Raw genomic sequence first — 16,931 nt, 5'->3', positions numbered from 1 at the left:
ACTGGTTAAACATCACTTTCTTGGACTCTGCCCATCCATCCAACCATTCCAGGTCTCTCTGCACAGCCCTCCCACCTTCCAATAGCTTGACACACACTCCCCCCTTAGTGTCATCTACAAACTGACTAATGGTAGACTTAACAGCCTCATCCATATCATCAGTAAAGATATTGAACAGAACTGGCCCCAGTACAGACCCCTGAGGGACAGCACTGGTGCCTGGCTGCCAGCTGGATGCAGCACCATTCACCACCACTCTCTGGGCTAGGCCACCCAGCCAGTTCTGAACCCATTACAGAGTGCTCCTGTCCCAGCCGTGGGCAACAGCTTTTCCAGGAGTATGCTGTGGGAATGTCTCAGTTTGAAAAGACAGGTGTCTGCTGAGGAAAGCAGGAGCCTCTCTTGAAATGGAAAATGCAAACCCCCTCTCTCTGAATTATTATAGTTTTGAAATTAAAGGGCTCTCAGGCAAAGATATGGCAATAGGAATAACAGCTATTTATTAGGAAAAATAAAAATAAAAATAAAAATGCAGTAATACAAAACAACACTGCCAGAGCCAGAATACGACCTGACACCCTGTTGGGTCACAGTGTTGGTAGCAGTCCTATTAAATGGTGGCTGCAGTCCTCCTGAAGTGACAGATGTGGTTCCGTTGGAGCAGTGATCCTGTAGAAGGGTGTAGTTTTCCTCTGAAGATCCAGTGGTAGTGTAGATGGGCCCGGTCTTCCTCTGGGAATCCAGTGGAAAAGGCTGCCTGTCATATTCCAAATTTCAGATTATATCCAGATAGGAATTCTTGGCTCCTGCTCCTGGGCAGAGCATCTCCCAATGGGATGATGCAATTTTTATCAGTCATGCAGTGAGACTCAGTGGCCCATTAACAGAAGATACCTCCCTGGGGGGAGGATTGGGTCGGGAAGAGATAAAGAAAACTGCCTCACCTGATTTTAGCAGGTGGCCCATTAACAGAGAATATCCCTTCCAGAGTTATGAGAGATGGGTCTGGAAGAGATAAAGACCACTGGCTCACCTGATTTCAACCGATGATGATAGAATAAATACTTCTTATTACATCTTGCATTTCAGCCCAAGACAGTCCGGGACACCAGGGATATCTCCTTAGGGGAATGGGCCGCACAGGTAATTTTCCTCTTCCTCTGCCTTGCAGCAGAATATTCTCTTCTCCCCATCATGACCTATGTCTGCTCTGTCTCCATCTGCAAAGCCTTGTGGTCACTCTGGTACCCTTCTGGTCAGCAGAGCTTGTGCCCACACAGCAGCAGTTGCCTGGGCCAGTGGGTTTCTCTCTGCTGTGCTGCTCATAGCCAGGACATTTTCCCTGCCCCTCTGCCAGGGCAATGCCCTGCGCCAGTTCTGCTGTAAGGCTTCCCCAGGGCGGTGCCAGCAGCAGTGGCTCCCTCAATGGAGTAACTGGAGGCAGAGAAAACCAGCAAGCCCTTGGTTAGCATTGGTGACAGCCAGTGACAGCCGGTCTCCTCGCCCACTCTGAAACTGGTCCTAGTCCCACCAGAGCTGGGCAGAGCAGTTCTCATTTAGGTCTGTGCACCACAGTGTTGCCACCCTCACATCTCTGGGTATTGCTGCAGCTGCACCTGGCCCAGGGACCGGGCAGACCTTGCAGCCGGCCAGTACCACCCTCCCGAACTGGACACACCTGGGCCCCGAGGAACATCCGGATCAAGTAGACCTGGCATCCTTCTTCCACCCCAGACATGGGGAAACCCCAGAGTCCCATTCCACCACAGAACCGGGTAGACCAAGCAGCCCCATCCAACCCAGAAACCAAATTTGAACATCAATAAAGATATTTTTGACAAAAATAAACTGTTTTAGTTTTTTTTAAATAGACGCATTTCTACATTGAAGAAAGAAACTCCTTCAGAAATATATTTTGTAAACTTTTTTTGTATCGGACCCACAACACCACAGTGGTGATCACAGCCAGCATCTGCTCTTGGCTCTGCCTGCACACCCACTCACCCACTCAAACTGCCACCACCAGACCCCACACAACCCACAGCAAACAACCTGGGTGGGGGGATGGTGTAGGGGCAGCAGAGGCTGGCATGAAGTGACCAGAACCTAGGCCGAGCTCCCCTGCACACCGAGAGAGAGCGGGAGAGCAGAAATCCAGGCACAAGGACAAACGCACGGAGGGAGACATAGAGACATGAATGCAGAACACAGCTTTGCTGACAGGGTTTTTTGATTATTCAGGGCAAATGGCCCTGAGCTCAGAGGGATCCTCCAGGATCGATCATCGCCTCTTGCCACCAGAGGAGGACAGGACACAGATGTCAGCACCACTTAGAATCCTAAAACACAAAGCCCAAAACATCACCCCTCTGTTTCCACTGGGATGTGAGAGGGGCCTTGTCCCCACCCCTGTCCCTGCAGGCACAGCTCACGTCCTCATGGGTCAGGCAGGTCCTGCTGCCCCAGAAAACAACACACCGGCTTCAATACTTAACGCAGAGTGGACTGGGAATAAAGACAGTGTTAGAGACACACTCAGGGCATTGGGCTGGACTGGAAGGAAGGGGAGAGCAGGTGACCTTGGGGAAGGGACTGTGGCAGCAATGGGGTGCAGGAGCTGCTGTGCTGCTGCCCAGAAGCACTGGGCTCCTGGCCAAGAGGCACAGCTGGGGAAGGGGCTGCGTCCTGGCTCATCCAGGGGGTCTTGGGGTGACAGGGATGGGAATGGGGAGGAGGCCTGGGGCAGGGCATTTTCTGGGCTGTCAGGAGGGGTGCACTGGGCTGTGCTCGGACACACTGGGATGGCCTGGGCTGTGGTGGCCATGCAAGGGGAGGGTCTGACACCGGCAAAACTCGTGGTACCCACCAGAGGCGTCTCCAGGACCGCGACATTGTCTAAATCCAACTGCAGAGAGACCAGGAGACCTCACTGGTCACTGGGATGTCCCCAGTGCCAGCAAGGGATGGGGAGACACCACTGTCCCCCAATTCCCTGAGGGGATGCCCTCCAATGCCAGCAGCCCACTCACCTCCCGCAGATCATCTTGGGTTCCTTCCAGGAGTGCCTGGAAAGGAGAACAAAGGCTGGGTCAGGACTGGACCTTGTGGGGCTGGGGTGACACATGGGTGCAGGGAGCAGGGCGCAGGCAGAGGGATGGGAACTCAGGGCCTCCAAGGAGATCTGTTTGAGATGAGGGGAGACCCAAAGACACTGATCTGGGATCAATTGAGGGCCCAGGGGACAGGGCTGGGGGTGTGGAAGGAGCAGGGTGTGAGGTACAGGGGAGGAGAAAGGAATTGAGGTGTAGGGACATGGGAGTGCAAGGGAGGGGCTTGGTGGGGACAGAAGAACGAGGATAGGTGGGGACAAAACCAACAGTACTGGGAGATGGTGTGGGAGTGGGGATGAGTCATGGAATGGTACAGGGAGATCCCTCTGCAGTGGCCAGGAAGAAAGACAAAGGATTGAGGGGGAACATGAAAGGAAAGGCCTGAGGAATGGTCAGTGGGAGGGCACCTGGGGACCCTGAATGGGACACAGAGGAGGGACCAAAAGGGTGGGATGGGAGGCCAGAAAGGGCAGGATGTGGCGATAGTGTTTGGCTGGTGCCTCACCTTGGCCTGTGCCGGGGGGCACAGCAGGGTGGAGAAGAGCAGGGCCACGCTGAGCACAGCCACCTTCATCTTCCTCTGGCTCTGGGCAGCGCTGCCTGAGGCTGCAGCAGGTGAGGAGCACCTTTATCCCTGCCGGGACTCCTCCCTGCACCCTCCCTGCCAGCCCTCAGGCCAAAGCCTGGCTTGGCACAGCCCCCAGCCCTGGCCACAAGCCCAGCCCTGGCACAGAGTCCATCCCACCCCACCTGTGGCACAGATCCAGCCCCCTTGCCCGGCATCCCTCCAGCTTCCTGCACGGGGCAGCTGCCCCTGGAAGGGCCCAGGCACCTGGGGGGCCAAGGGGGACAGCCAGGGAGCCAAAGGCACCTGGGGACCCTGTGGGGACAACCCCCAGTCCAACACAATCAATCCTCCAACAGCCCCCAGTGCCAGATCCCCCATCTCCTGCCGCCCCTCCCCTCCCAGAGCTTTCCCTGAGGGATACCCCAGAGCTAAGCCTGGCCCCAAACCCAACATGTGGGAGAACAAGGGGAACAAGGGACATGTGGTCAGGTAGCTGATTGACATCTCAGACACTGCAGACACTGGGGAGCACTGGGCAATGCTGATCCCCTGCAGACAGGCTGAGGGCTGGGGAATGGCTCAGCAGTGACAATTCCCACATCCACACAACCTGATATCCCTTTCCCCGCAGATGCCAAACCCGACCAAGCTCCATGCCCAGAGCACTGTCCAGAGGGGAATATGCCCTGCCCTGCCCCTCATCCTGTCACACATGCAGCCACGGAGCCCTCCCAGAGACCTGGGTCATGGCCCTGGCTCTGGGCCCAGGCCAGCACTGGCCCTGAGCAGGATGTGCCCATCCCAGGGACATGGGGAAGTGGGCACCTGTCCCCAGGCAGCCACTCGGAGCTAATTGGGGTAACAGAGGTTCCCTGTGAGGAGGAGGGTGTTGGTCCCCTGCCAGCATCTCTGACAAGCCCTGTTTACCCATGCCCTGAGGCACCAGGAGGACATTCAGACATTTTGGGCTTTCCAAAAGGAAAATCCACAGTGAAGTGGTTCCTGAGAGCTGTCCAAAGCTGTGATTCCTTTTGACATTCCAGGGCATTAGTGAAGGATTCTGCACATGTCTTTCCCCAGGCACAATGTGGATCCATCAGAGAAGTGTTACGACTCAGCTGGGAAAACATTTCAGGCCACTGCCTTGACTGTTTGCTCTGGAACTCACCCAGGGAGGCGGGGAGCCCAAGGGGGAAGATTTTCCTAGGGGCTTTTGCTGCTTTGTGCCCTTGGAGGAGAGATCAGAGTGTCCTCCTAGGGGATTCTTGACCAGATGGACAAGAGCTGTGACAACTTGGAGAGAAATTGAGGCTGAGGTCACCTTGGAGAGAAACTGAGGAAGTGTCTGCAGGACCCTAAATAGTGAATGAATGGATGAAGGAGATTCTCACTGTCCTGACCCACTATCCAGCAAAACCACAGCCCAGGGAAGAGGCCTGGTGGAATCAGGGGGGAAGCAGACCTTGTTGAGCCTGGCGCACACTGGGCAGTGTGGGGTGATCCCCTGCTGGAGTCCCAGCTGTCGGTGCAATACCACTCCTCTGGTGGACTGGGTCCTTAAGAAACAAAAGAAGTGATCAAGCCCAGGGGAGGAGGGGATCTGGTTGCACTTCTCTTCTCTGGGAGTTTCTCTCTGAGGGGGGACATTCTATGAGAATGGGGATGCGGTAAAGGACAGGGCTGAGGGCAGCTGCTCCGTCTCTCTCTGGGCTTCAGAGGAGGACGCTGGGAGCTGCTGCTTGGGAAAAGGAATTGGTTGCTGTGGGTGGCCAGAGCAGCTTCCCCAGGCAGGTGCTGTCAGGTGCTTGCAGCACCAAAAGCGTCTCCACTTGGGGCTACCTTGACAACTCCCCCAGCCCAGCAGACCCTGAGCCCGGATGGTGCAATCAAAGCCTCACCAGAGGGACGAGAGGACTCCTCACATAGCAGATCCAGCCGGGTTTATTAAGGGAAAATCCAAGGGTCCAGTGAAGTGAGGGTGAAGAGGGAAACAGGAACAAACAGAAACACAACTTCTGCTGAAGAGAACCAGAGGCGAAGAGCCAGGAGCAGGGCTGGGGCCAGGGTATATAACTGGAGGAAGGCAGGAGGGGTCCGGGTACAAATGATCCAATGGGGAAGGGAGCCAGCAGTGGAGTGTTAAGGTGGGGTGACACGGGACGCACCAATGGGGGAGCAGAGTGGTAGGGGGTCTCTCAGGAAAAGCCAATGGAGGAATAGGGAGTACAGAACTTTCTGGAACTGGGGGACGAACAGCAGTCGATTGACAACAGCACATAACATTAACATTAACATTAACATTAACATTAACATTAACATTAACATTAACATTAACATTAACATGCAAAGAACCATGGGGAATTGCACCAGTCCCTCACCTTAAACTAAACAGTGGTGTCCCATGGCATTCCAGGTTCGCCTTTCCATGGCTGTCTCCCACATCTCCCTCTTTTTTATTTATTAAATAAACATTTCCCAGTGTTTTGTCAATTGTTTTCTTAAAACACATCAGTGCTGCTGAAACAATAACAACTATGAGAAGGACCCACAATAAACTTTTAAGAATGGGGGCCACCCACACAGGAACACTCCACTGCATGAGTTTTTTGTCCATCATGTCCATAACTTTATTTTCAGTAAGAAGAGTCTTCATTTGCTCTTGCATTGGTTTGATGTTGGCCTGGATCAATGTGCTTTTTGATGGCAGGTTAAAACAACAAAGCCCTTTGAAATCTTCACAACCATGGCCATGGGAGAGCAGCAGGAAGGCGATGGCTGCTCTGTTCTGAAGGGTGGCATGTCTGCTGGTTTCCTCGTTCACTAGAAGGTCTGATAAGGCAGCAGACGTAGCATTGGTCTGCTTACTAAGCCAGCACCCAAGGTGAGAAAGCTCACCGAGGGCCTTCGCAGCTGCAACCCATGGTAGAAGGATGGAAACAATGATGGTGGCAGCAGTTGTTAACATATTTCGGGGTGTCCTGGGAGTGGCCATCTGGTCCTCAAGTGAGTCAGTTATCGACTGTTCGAGCACTGATAGAACCATGAATGGTCAAGTTAGTTGTCATTGTAATTTTCTTCATTTTGTCCCTATGGAAGGCAGGGCGAGGGATTGGCAATTGGGGCAGGTGGAGACAATTGCCTTGGCTTGGTCTCTGGAAATCTTAAATTAACGTACTAAAGCTGGAGCATTCTGACAGAAGAATGCATGGCTTAGACAAGCCTGTTGAAAGACATGTGGTGCAGCAGGGGAAATGTGGGTGGCACTTGTTGCCATTGCTAACAAGTGTGCTCTCTGGTTGCCCTCAGTGATGTATCTTGGCAGCTCTGTGTGCGACTGGATGTGCAGGATGTGATAGGGTTGCTCTCTGTGGGAGATGAACCAAATTAATTCAGAGAGCAAGCTGCATAATTTTTTATTTTGGACTTTCTTGAGCAGGGCACACTCTGCCTGCTCTGCTATCCCAGTGACAAATGCAGAATATGTGATTAAATTGAAGGGTTGTTGGAATGTTCAAAACGCCCTCACTGCTGCAGCAAGTTCTGCAGTCTGGGGGGAACCTTCAACAACCCGGATATCAGACTCCTCCTTCTGAGTGTCCGGGTCCCTCCAGTGAACACTGACTTGTGAGAATTGCCTGAACCATCAATGAACTCTGTGATAGCATTTTTGAGTGGAGTATTACTTTTATATGATTTTGGGGACAAATGCAGTGAATCTTTACAAAGTCTGTGTTTAAGATAATGAATGGAAATTTTTCTGGGATAGCTGTCTAATGAAATTTGCGGGTGTTCATTTGTTTGTAATAGAGAATCAAATTGTTCCAAAGTATAAAAGAGGTAAATGCACACCAGATCACAAGCTGCGAGGGTCCGGAGGCGATGTCAGCCTTTAATAATAAGTTTGGCTACAAGTTCTGGTGGGGTGGTGACTGTTTGATGTGGTTGGTGCAGCAGAAAAAGCCACTCGATGATGATTAGTGGGTTTTTTGCAGTATCATCCCACTGAAAGAGCAATGCATGGGAGTTTGGGCACTTACCAAAAATACCGAGGTTGAGGGGAAGGCACCGGTCTGTCCGATGTGCCTGGCGGTGTTTGATGGTGTTGGCAACTCTCCCCAAAGCCTCACAGGCTCTGGCGTTAATGAGTGTGGGGAAGCCAGGCCGCCGTCTCCTCATAGAAGGTTGAAGAGCGGTGTCAGTTCTTCTGTGGTGAGGCCCAGGAGAGGTCAGATCCGTGTGATGACGCCGCACAGCTGTTGCATGTCTCTTAATGTCTGGGAGTGCTTGTTGATGGATAGAGTTTGAGGCACGATGGTCCTTTCTGTGAATAAAAACCCAAGGTACTTCTGTGGGCTCAACAGCTGGATTTTTTCCTGAGCTGTCTGAAACCCCACACTTTTGACAGCTGCAACACTCTTGGAAAGTGCTGCGTCTAAGTGAGACTTGGTGGAAGCACAGATTCGTACATCGTCCATATAATGTAGGTGTGAGACTCTGTCCGAAGTTTCTCTCATCTGCCTCACAATCATCATTGGGGACCACTGAAGAAAAGACCCTTGTCTGAAGTTTCTGGCCCTGTTGGAGAAAGTTACATGCCAAGGGCCCTGAGACCTGAGCACAGCTCCTGGCATTGCTAAGCTATTGTTCACAGGTATGTTTGCTGTATGCTACACTGAACCCAATGAAAGGAAGAAGGGGTCATCTTGCCTTTTAGCAACACTAGCCTTGGAAGTTGTCCCACCTCTCGGCCTGGTTGGACTTCTGAGTTTTGGGTGGTCCCCACAGAAAACCCCTCACTTGTCTTACAACTGCCGTGACAGACAGACTGAAATGTAAGAAGCCTCTCCATCAAAGACCGAGACATGAAATCCCTACGTGAAAAGGGCCCCCCACACTCTTTCCAAGGACTGGGACTGAGGCCCCTAACCTGGGGGAGGTGTGTGGGGGAGGCAAGCTGACCACAGCAAGACAGATGTTGCAGGTGTGAGCAGTGGACCAAGAAGACAATGGCTCTCGCCCACTGCTGAGAACATGGACTGTATGTACCCTTCTCTAAATACCACTTTTTCCCCCAAAAATACAATAGACTACCTTTGATTCAGTTTCAAGTTTTACCCCTTCCCCCATCAAAAAAAAGAGTATAATAAGAGTTCGGATGAACTGCAACCCTGAGATCTCCCCAGACGTGACCTGGTGAACTCCATTGGCTGGACATCGAAGGACTTCACCGTTCTACGTTTTGTAGCTCTATACCTTCCTTTCTCTTCCTCCCTCTTTTTCTCTTTTCCCCAGGTCCTCCCCAATGCATTTTGTTGTGGTTATTCAATAATGGTACATTTGTTTTTATTATCACTGCAACCCCCTGTACCGTGTCGGTGTTTTTTGCACTCTGAGATCAACCCACAAACCATCACGAAACCTGTTCATAAGGACGGATCATGACAATTGCATACATAATATATAAACCTTCTATCAAGACTTAAAAATTCTCTACAAATTCATTTCCAACATTACTGGGTCTGGCACTGCCAAGATCTGGTCCTTGCTGCCACCACCAGTGCCCAGATCTGGAAACTCCCTTGTTCTGGCAGAGCCAAGTCCAGCAATTTTCTGGTAAAGAAAACCAAAATCTGGCAATTTCCCACTGAAGGCACTGGCAATGCCAAGATCTGGTGTTTGCTGCCACTGCCCGTACCCCAATCTGGACATTTCTCGGTTCCAACACAGCCCAAGTGCAGCAATTTTTTGGAAAAAGAAGACAAAAGGCAGCAATTTCCTGGTGCCAAGACTGTCACCACCCAGACCTGGTGTTTGATGGCACCACCCATGCCCAGATTTGGATATTTCCCTGTGCCACCACAGCCCAAGTGCAGCAATTTGCTGGCAAAGAAAGCCCAAACCAGGCAAATACCTGGTGCCTACACTACTCTGATCTCATGTTTGCTGACACCGCCAGTGCCCAGATCCGGAATTTTTCAGATGCCTGCACAGCAGAATTCCAGCAGTTTGCTGGCATGGAAAGTTCACATTTGGCAATTTTCTGGTGCCTGCACATTCCCCACCAAGATTTGGTGTGTGCTGGCACTGCCAGTGCCCAGATCTGGCAATTTCCTGGTGCCAGCAAAACCCAAATGCAGCAGTTTTCTGCAAAGAAACCCAAAACCTGGCACCACCCAGATCTGTTGTGTTAGGGTTGGTTTAAAAGAAGAGGGAGACCTCAGCTTAAGGCCGTGGGAAAATATTGCAGCGACCTGAAGAGGTCTATCAGGGTGAGAGAAGGATGAGAATCTTGTTTGATGATCTGAAGGCTGGATTTATTGATATATGATATATAATACATTATAACTATACTAAAAAGAATAAGAAGAGAAGTTGCAGAGGCTGCTAAGCTAAGAATAGAATAGAAAAGAAGAATAACAAAGTTCTGTATCCAGGGAATCTGTCCCCGAGCTGGCCTTGTGATTGGCCCCCAATTGTAAACACGGAACATGAACCAATCACAGGATCACCTGCTACATTTCACAGCAGCCGATAACAATTGTTTACATTCTTCTTCTGGGGCTCTGCTTCCCAGAAGATGCACAAATCCCAAAGAAAGGATTTCTATGAAAAAATGTCCGCGACATCTCACCTTTCTAAATTGTATAAATTAAAGAAAAATGCTGATGTGAAATGAGCCGGAAATTTCTTCACCTGTAAAAAATACAATACTAACAAATCACTAAAACAATCCTACAATCTGAGAAAATGCAAAAAAAACAATGCAAAGAGAATTCAAGTCCAAGCAGCTGAGTTTCAGGAACAGTCCATGAGCTGAAGTTGTTTCTCTTGGGATATCTGAGAGTCCCTTTTGGTCCTGAAAAGACTTGCTGCAAAAGTCCCATCAATAGTTATCACAAACCATTGACAGTCTTACAACAATTTCAAACAATTTGAACAATTTTGGAATGTCCTTTTCTGGCCCTTCAATGCTTCAGTGCTTCAGAGCTTCAGAGCTGCTGCCCGCTATTTTCAAACTTTTTTTTTTTTTTTTTTTTTTTTCCCTGACCGAAAAAGAAAAGAGCAGCAGCCGAGCAGAGCAGTGCCAGAGAAGGAAAAGGCCCTGGGGGCCCTGGCCCAGGAACCCCAAAACTGGCCCACAAAAGGGTGGCCAGGACCAGTAGGAGAAATCACAACTTCCAGAAACATCAAGAGGCCAAGTGATGGCCCTGGCCCAGAAACTTCCTGAGCCCAACAGCCCAGGCCAAACCCATGAGGCAGGCTCTGCATTCCCACAGGCCTGCACCCTGCTGCCAGTACAATGGCAGCACAGGTGGTGACACGCTTCCTTTTCCCAAAACCACTGAGGCATGCCAGCAGCAGGGAAACAGAAGCCTTCCCCAGAAATCCCATCTGGGGTCTGGAGATGTTTGTTCCCCACAGCAAACCAGCTATGGTCTCCTCCAGCTGTGTCCTCTTCCCCTGCAATGCAAATGCAGCAGGTGTATCTTCCATCCGCCCCATGGCACCATCCCCACTGGGCTGGGGACCAAAGGCAGAACTCTCGGAACGCACCTGCCCCCCGCCACTAGGGCGCAAGAGGGGCGGCAGAGATGGCAGCCTCCATGGGACAATCCCTGAAAAAACACCCTCCAACCCACCGAGAATGCTGATCGTGAAAGCAGGCAAACGTACTGCCCCCACAGTCAGCTGGCGGGCAGCCCCCGCTCCACGGAAGGGGAGGCCAGCCACCGGGGCCGCTGCTACAGCAGCCGGTCCGGGATGGTCCAAGCCCGAACAAGCCGCCGGTTCCAGGGCAGTCTCTGACGCCAACACGGAGGACAGAGTCTCCGACAGCGGCAGAACTGCTGGGGCAGCCGGTGCGAGCGGCAGGAAGGCCGATGGAAGCGGCGGGGGGGGCCGAAAGGGCTGGAGAGAATCCGTCCTCCGCTGAGCCGGCAGCTGGAGACGCGTTGTCGTCGCCTAGCAACACAGCAGGCACAGGCGCAAGCGGGGGCAGGGAGGCCGCGGGCGGAACTGCCTGGAGAGGCGGAGACGGGATCACGCAGAGAGGCGGCTGCGCCGGCGAGGCGGGTCTTGGAAGCAGACAAGGTGCTGGCAAGGGCGGCACCAACGGCGCTGGCTCGAGCGGGACTGCCCACTCCCATCCCCCCGGAGAGAGAGAAGGGGGGGAGGAGAAGGTTCCATCTGCGCAGGCTCGGGAGAAAGAGTAAAAAAAACTTCTCCGCACGGCGAAGTTTCGCCCCCCCCCGACGCGGAGCAGGGGGGGCTGGGAAGCCCCAACTCATCCCCCACCGGGTCTTCTCCCACTGGGGATGGTGGAAACAGAGCCTGCCCATAGCAGTTAGAAATCCATTGAAAAATAGCTGCTCTGCGTTTCAGAACTGGGAAGAGCTTTATAAATGCTGGGTAGATAGAAGGAAGGACACGTCCCTGGCTCCAGACGAACTGGAAAATGAAATCCATGCACTCCCACACGAAAACATCCAAAGCGTATAGGACATCAGTAAAGAACCCAAAAAGCTTTGCCCATCGAAAGAACTCATAGAGATCTGTTGCTGACAGAAAAAAACCATCTTCTCTACACCATGTTTGTCAGAGGGCAATAAGTTTCTCCTCTGAAGGAGAGAACTGAACCTCTTCCTCCAAGGCATGTGTCTGCCATACAAACAGCCACAAACTTCTGAGGGCTGGTTCATCAAGAAGGGCTGAATCCTCAGGGATAGAAAAGCCAACAGTACCTTTTGAAAGAGTCCAGCTTGCTCTGGCCAGCTCCACGGTTCTGCTGCTCGTTCCGAACATCTTGCCTGAAGGTTTTCCAGAAGAAGGTTCACTTGTGATCAGCCTTGGCTGTGAACTCTGTCCAAATCAGGATCTTCAGTTCTTCAGCTCCTGGCTTGAATCCACTTCTGTGGTCACTTCAAAGCAACCATCACATGCTACACATACAGGATTTTTCCCAGTGCAGCAATTTGCTCCTCTGGTCTTATCAAATTAATTTTTGCTCTGACACGAGGGGTCACCAGATATTACAGCGACCTAAGGAGGTCTTCATGGTGAGAGAGAAGGACAAGAATCTTGTTTGATGATCAGAAGGCTGGATTCATTGATATATGATATATAATACATTATAACTATACTAAAAAGAATAAGAAGAGAAGTTGCAGAGGCTGCTAAGCTAAGAATAGAATAGAAAAGAAGAATAACAAAGTTCTGTATCCAGGGAATCTGTCCCCGAGCTGGCCTTGTGATTGGCCCCCAATTATAAACACGGAACATGAACCAATCACAGGATCACCTGCTACATTTCACAGCAGCCGATAACAATTGTTTACATTCTTCTTCTGGGGCTCTACTTCCCAGAAGATGCACAAATCCCAAAGAAAGGATTTCTATGAAAAAATGTCCGCGACAGGAAAACCCTCTTTAGTTGGGGTGAGCAGGAGCTCCCGCCCATGATCCTCTCGTTCAGTTATGCAGATTGTCACTGGCAAGTTCTGAGTTCTCTTTGCTACCATTGGTTACTTTTTACTGCAAAAATTGTAATATTCTTAATCCTTCCTTCCTCTTGGATCCTTCCCTCAGATCCCACCTTAACCCCTTGTGAAGGTCTGCCCGAAATAAACGGGTGACGGATGATTTTCTGGTGCAAAAAATAACCAACAAAAGCACAGGGGTTTTGCAGTAACAAATCAATAAAATGCAATTTTATTGATGATAACCACAGCTGAATATGCGTTTGGTTAGGGAATCTGGGGAAGAGAAGGGTAGGACAAGGGAAAAAGGGAGGAAAGAAGGTTAGGGAAGGGGTGTAGCTACCAAAACGTGATGTCTTCGTGGTCCCGCCGCTGAAACTCACTGGTGCACACTTTGGGGAGATCTCAACGAACAGTCGAACCGAACCCCAAATATACTGTTCTTGGTTGGGGGAAGGATGGCCGAAATTAGGTTTCAATGGAGGGGAAAAGAATAGGAACAGGAGGAGGGGGAGAGGTTATTCCATTGTTTTCACAGCTGAATGCTCGCAGGTACGTTTACTCTGGGCAGGTTTTCCCCCCTCCCCAAGTTGGGAAGGGGTACAGTCCCAGTCTCTGGAAGGCGGTTGCCATGGGGGTGCCAAGGGGGTACCATGGGGGTGCCAATAGGGTGCCAGGGGGGTTCCTTGTCTTGTCTTGGTTCCTTGATGAGGGGATTCGCATCTCTGTTTGTCTGTCACGGTGGTTGAAGGCAGACAAGAGGGGTCTTCTCTTGGAGGGGGAGCCACCCCACAGTTCAGTCCAGCCAAGTCAGGAGGTAGAGAACCATTATTCAGAAAAGGGCAGCATGCCCCTTTTGAGTTCAGCATGGCATGTTCTGCAAACACCACCTGTGAACACACTGAATAAGCATGAGACTTTCTTTCCCAACTGGCTCAACAGTTTTTTAACCTTTCGGTGGTCTCTTTCTCATGACAATTGTGAGGCAAAAATGAAGGATTTTCGGATGGATTTCCACACCCCTCCACATATATAAATGTATAAATATCTCTGCTAGACCCTGGACCCATGCTTTTTTTTGCTTCACTCTCCGTACCCTGCACACCGTCCTGTTTGTTGCTTTTGCCTTCATTAAAGTTCTGTTTACAGAGCACCAGATGAAAGCAGTCTCTGTCTGTAAAGTGGCCAGAGCTGGTTCTCAGGGAAACCACTGGTCAACGGTGCGGACGAGGACCAGAAGGTTTCACTGGTGTTTGTTGGCACCACCAGTGCCCAGATCTGGAAATGTCCCTGTTCTGGCACAGCCCAAGTGCAGCAATTTCCTGGCACAGAAATCCAAAACCTGGCAACTTTCTGCTACTGGCTCTGGCACTGCCCACATCTTGTGTTTGCTACGGCAGTGCCCAGATTTGGAAATTTCCTGGTGCCAGCAGAGCCCAAATCCGGCAGATTTCTGTCACTGAGAGACCTTGTGGTGCTCAGCAAGGAGCCCTCGCTGGTGAGAATGGGGCAGTGGCTGAAGCCACACTGGCAGTGTGGGGCTGGGCAACGCAGACCTCTGGGCTTGGCTGGCCTTTGGCAGCAGAGGCAGCTGCTCCCAGCTGCTCCTGCTTCAGCTGCCCCAGTGCCCCAAGCAGCTGTTGGTGCTGCGGCTGTTCACAGCTTCACAGCACAGCCTGGTCTTACACACAGCGAGGAGGAATACGCGGCCTGTATCAACACCTGGTGCAGCAGCTGGCTGATCCAGATGCAGAGGTGCTCCGGATGAGCCTCTGTGTGCTCACACATATGCTCCAGGACAAAGACCTCCTGCTACTCAGCGTCACTGCCCTGAAGCTGGCTGAGCCCCTCCTGCCACACTTTGAGAACGTAAGGCTCTGTGCCCCCAGCCAAGGGCACTGGACATTGCCTGGAAACTTTGTGCTCTGTGCAGTTCTGAGCCTTTGTCCCAATGGGCCCAGAGTAGTTGGTGCTTAGGACTTTTCCTTTCCTTCCAGGACAAGAGCCATGTGCAGCTGCTCTCCATTCAGCTCTTCTGCAAGGTGATGGAGCTGGTAGTGGAAGAGGGGGAAGAGCTTCTCACAATCATGAACCAGAGCCTGCTCCCTCTATTCTTGCACTGGCACGATGAGAACCTGCATGTGGCCAAGGTGAGGTTTTGTGCGATGCTGCCGCATCCCTGGCAGGGGGCTCGGTCGCCTCCTGCCCTGGCACATGCCGGACTCCAGCCTCCCCTGGCCGTGGCACAGGGACACAGGTCCTGTGCCCTGGCCTCTGGTACCACCTGCAGCTCTCTGCCGCTCTCCAGGCCTCTTCCCAAGTCCTGCTTGGTGCGGCACGCTTCCTGAGGAGGAGGGACTTTGAGGAGCTGCTGACGAAGGCTCGGCGGATTAAGTTCACTGAGAGCCTGGTAAGGACAGCCTGGGAGCCCGAGCCCTGCCCCCAGTGCTCCGTGCAGGGGCCTGGCAGCTGTGGCCTTGCCCAGCGCCGCAGCTGGGCCCGCCAGCCTGCACCTCACACGCTGCTCCCTGCCCTGGGCCGTGCAGGCCAGCTCTGCCGGTGCTGGGCGCAGGGAGCGCCCGGCCGAGGGGCAGAGCCCGCGCCTATCCTTCTGTGTCGGTACTCCCCGCAGCTGCTGCAGGACGAGAGCCGAGTGGCCGAGCACCTGCGCTGGGCCCTGCCGCACCTGCAGAGCCCACAGAGGCCCCTGCGAGAGGCGGCCGTCAGGTTCATGGGTGAGCCAGCAACCCGACGTCCCTCCCTGCCCCCAGCCCGGCTGCTGCGCCAGCTACAGTGAGAGCTGCGCCCGGGCCGCTGCAGCCGGCTGGGAGGGCACTGGCAGGAGGCTTTCCTGTGATTCCCTCAATCTGGCCTCTGACCTTGGCTCTGTTCCTCTCTCTTCCAGCTCTTCAAGCCCTGAAAGAAGAGGAGACTCCATCGTGCATGAGCAAACTGCTTCAGATGACCTTTGAAAGAAGATCTTCAGGACTTTGTCTGATGGATCAGATATACCAGCATCCATAAGCGATTTCCAGTGCCCATTGAAGATGGGACTGCCTGCAGAGCAGGATGGACCAGCTGGAGCTCCAGGCACAGCTCTGGCTGCTCACAGCTCAGCCTGTGTGAAGCTCCAGGAGCTCCTGCCATCTCTCTCCCTGTTCACAGCTCCCTCCCTGCAGCCCTCAGGCCCTGCCCATCCCCTTTTCTGCCTCCCAGCTCACCCCTTTGCTTCATTTTCCCTTAATAAACTGTTTGGGTTTTTCACTTTACCCACGTCTCCGTGGAGCTGAAGCGGTGCAAAACCTGAGCCCGGGGACGCTCAGGGCCCTGCTGCCATTCTCCTCCCAGCTGTGTTCTGTGCATGGACAGAGAGGAACAAGGGCAGCTTAGGTTGCAAAGGTGCCTGTCCTGCTGCTCCAGCTGCACAGCACTGTGGAGTTAAAGGTCATGCTGAGCACACTGAAGGGAGCAAGGACCCTGGGTTTTAGAAGAGCCAGCTCAAGTATGCTGTGAACCCAGCTGTGTGGGATTCCATGGCAAGCATCCACTGAGGGCAAAGGAGCTTGCAATGCCAGAAGGTTTCACAAAGAGCTTCCTGAAAGAACAGCACTGCTCCATCCCTACACAGGGACAGGAAGAGGGCAGAAGCAGAGACCACCGTGGCCTAGCAGTGAGCTCTGGGTGTGCCTAAAAGCAAATGCACCAGCAGCAGCAGCAGGGAGTGGCTGAGACTCAGAGGCGCGACCGTCCCAGTGGCTGCAGCGCTGTCAGTCAGTG

General features: G+C 52.5%; 1 long non-coding RNA gene across 1 annotated transcript; it reads left to right on the top strand.

The window, feature by feature from the left end:
- Window positions 1-15,265: 15,265 nt before the first annotated feature.
- On the top strand, window positions 15,266-16,189 carry LOC141731220 (uncharacterized). The gene is made up of 3 exons (XR_012583198.1): window positions 15,266-15,304; window positions 15,463-15,564; window positions 16,060-16,189. It is a non-coding gene; the product is annotated as an uncharacterized LOC141731220 (long non-coding RNA).
- Window positions 16,190-16,931: the final 742 nt, after the last annotated feature.

This window comes from Zonotrichia albicollis, chromosome 19, assembly GCF_047830755.1.
Source record: "Zonotrichia albicollis isolate bZonAlb1 chromosome 19, bZonAlb1.hap1, whole genome shotgun sequence".
NCBI classification, from domain to species: Eukaryota; Metazoa; Chordata; class Aves; order Passeriformes; family Passerellidae; genus Zonotrichia; species Zonotrichia albicollis.
The sequence above is the reverse complement of the archived record's forward strand: the minus strand, read 5'-3'. Positions and strand labels throughout refer to the sequence as shown.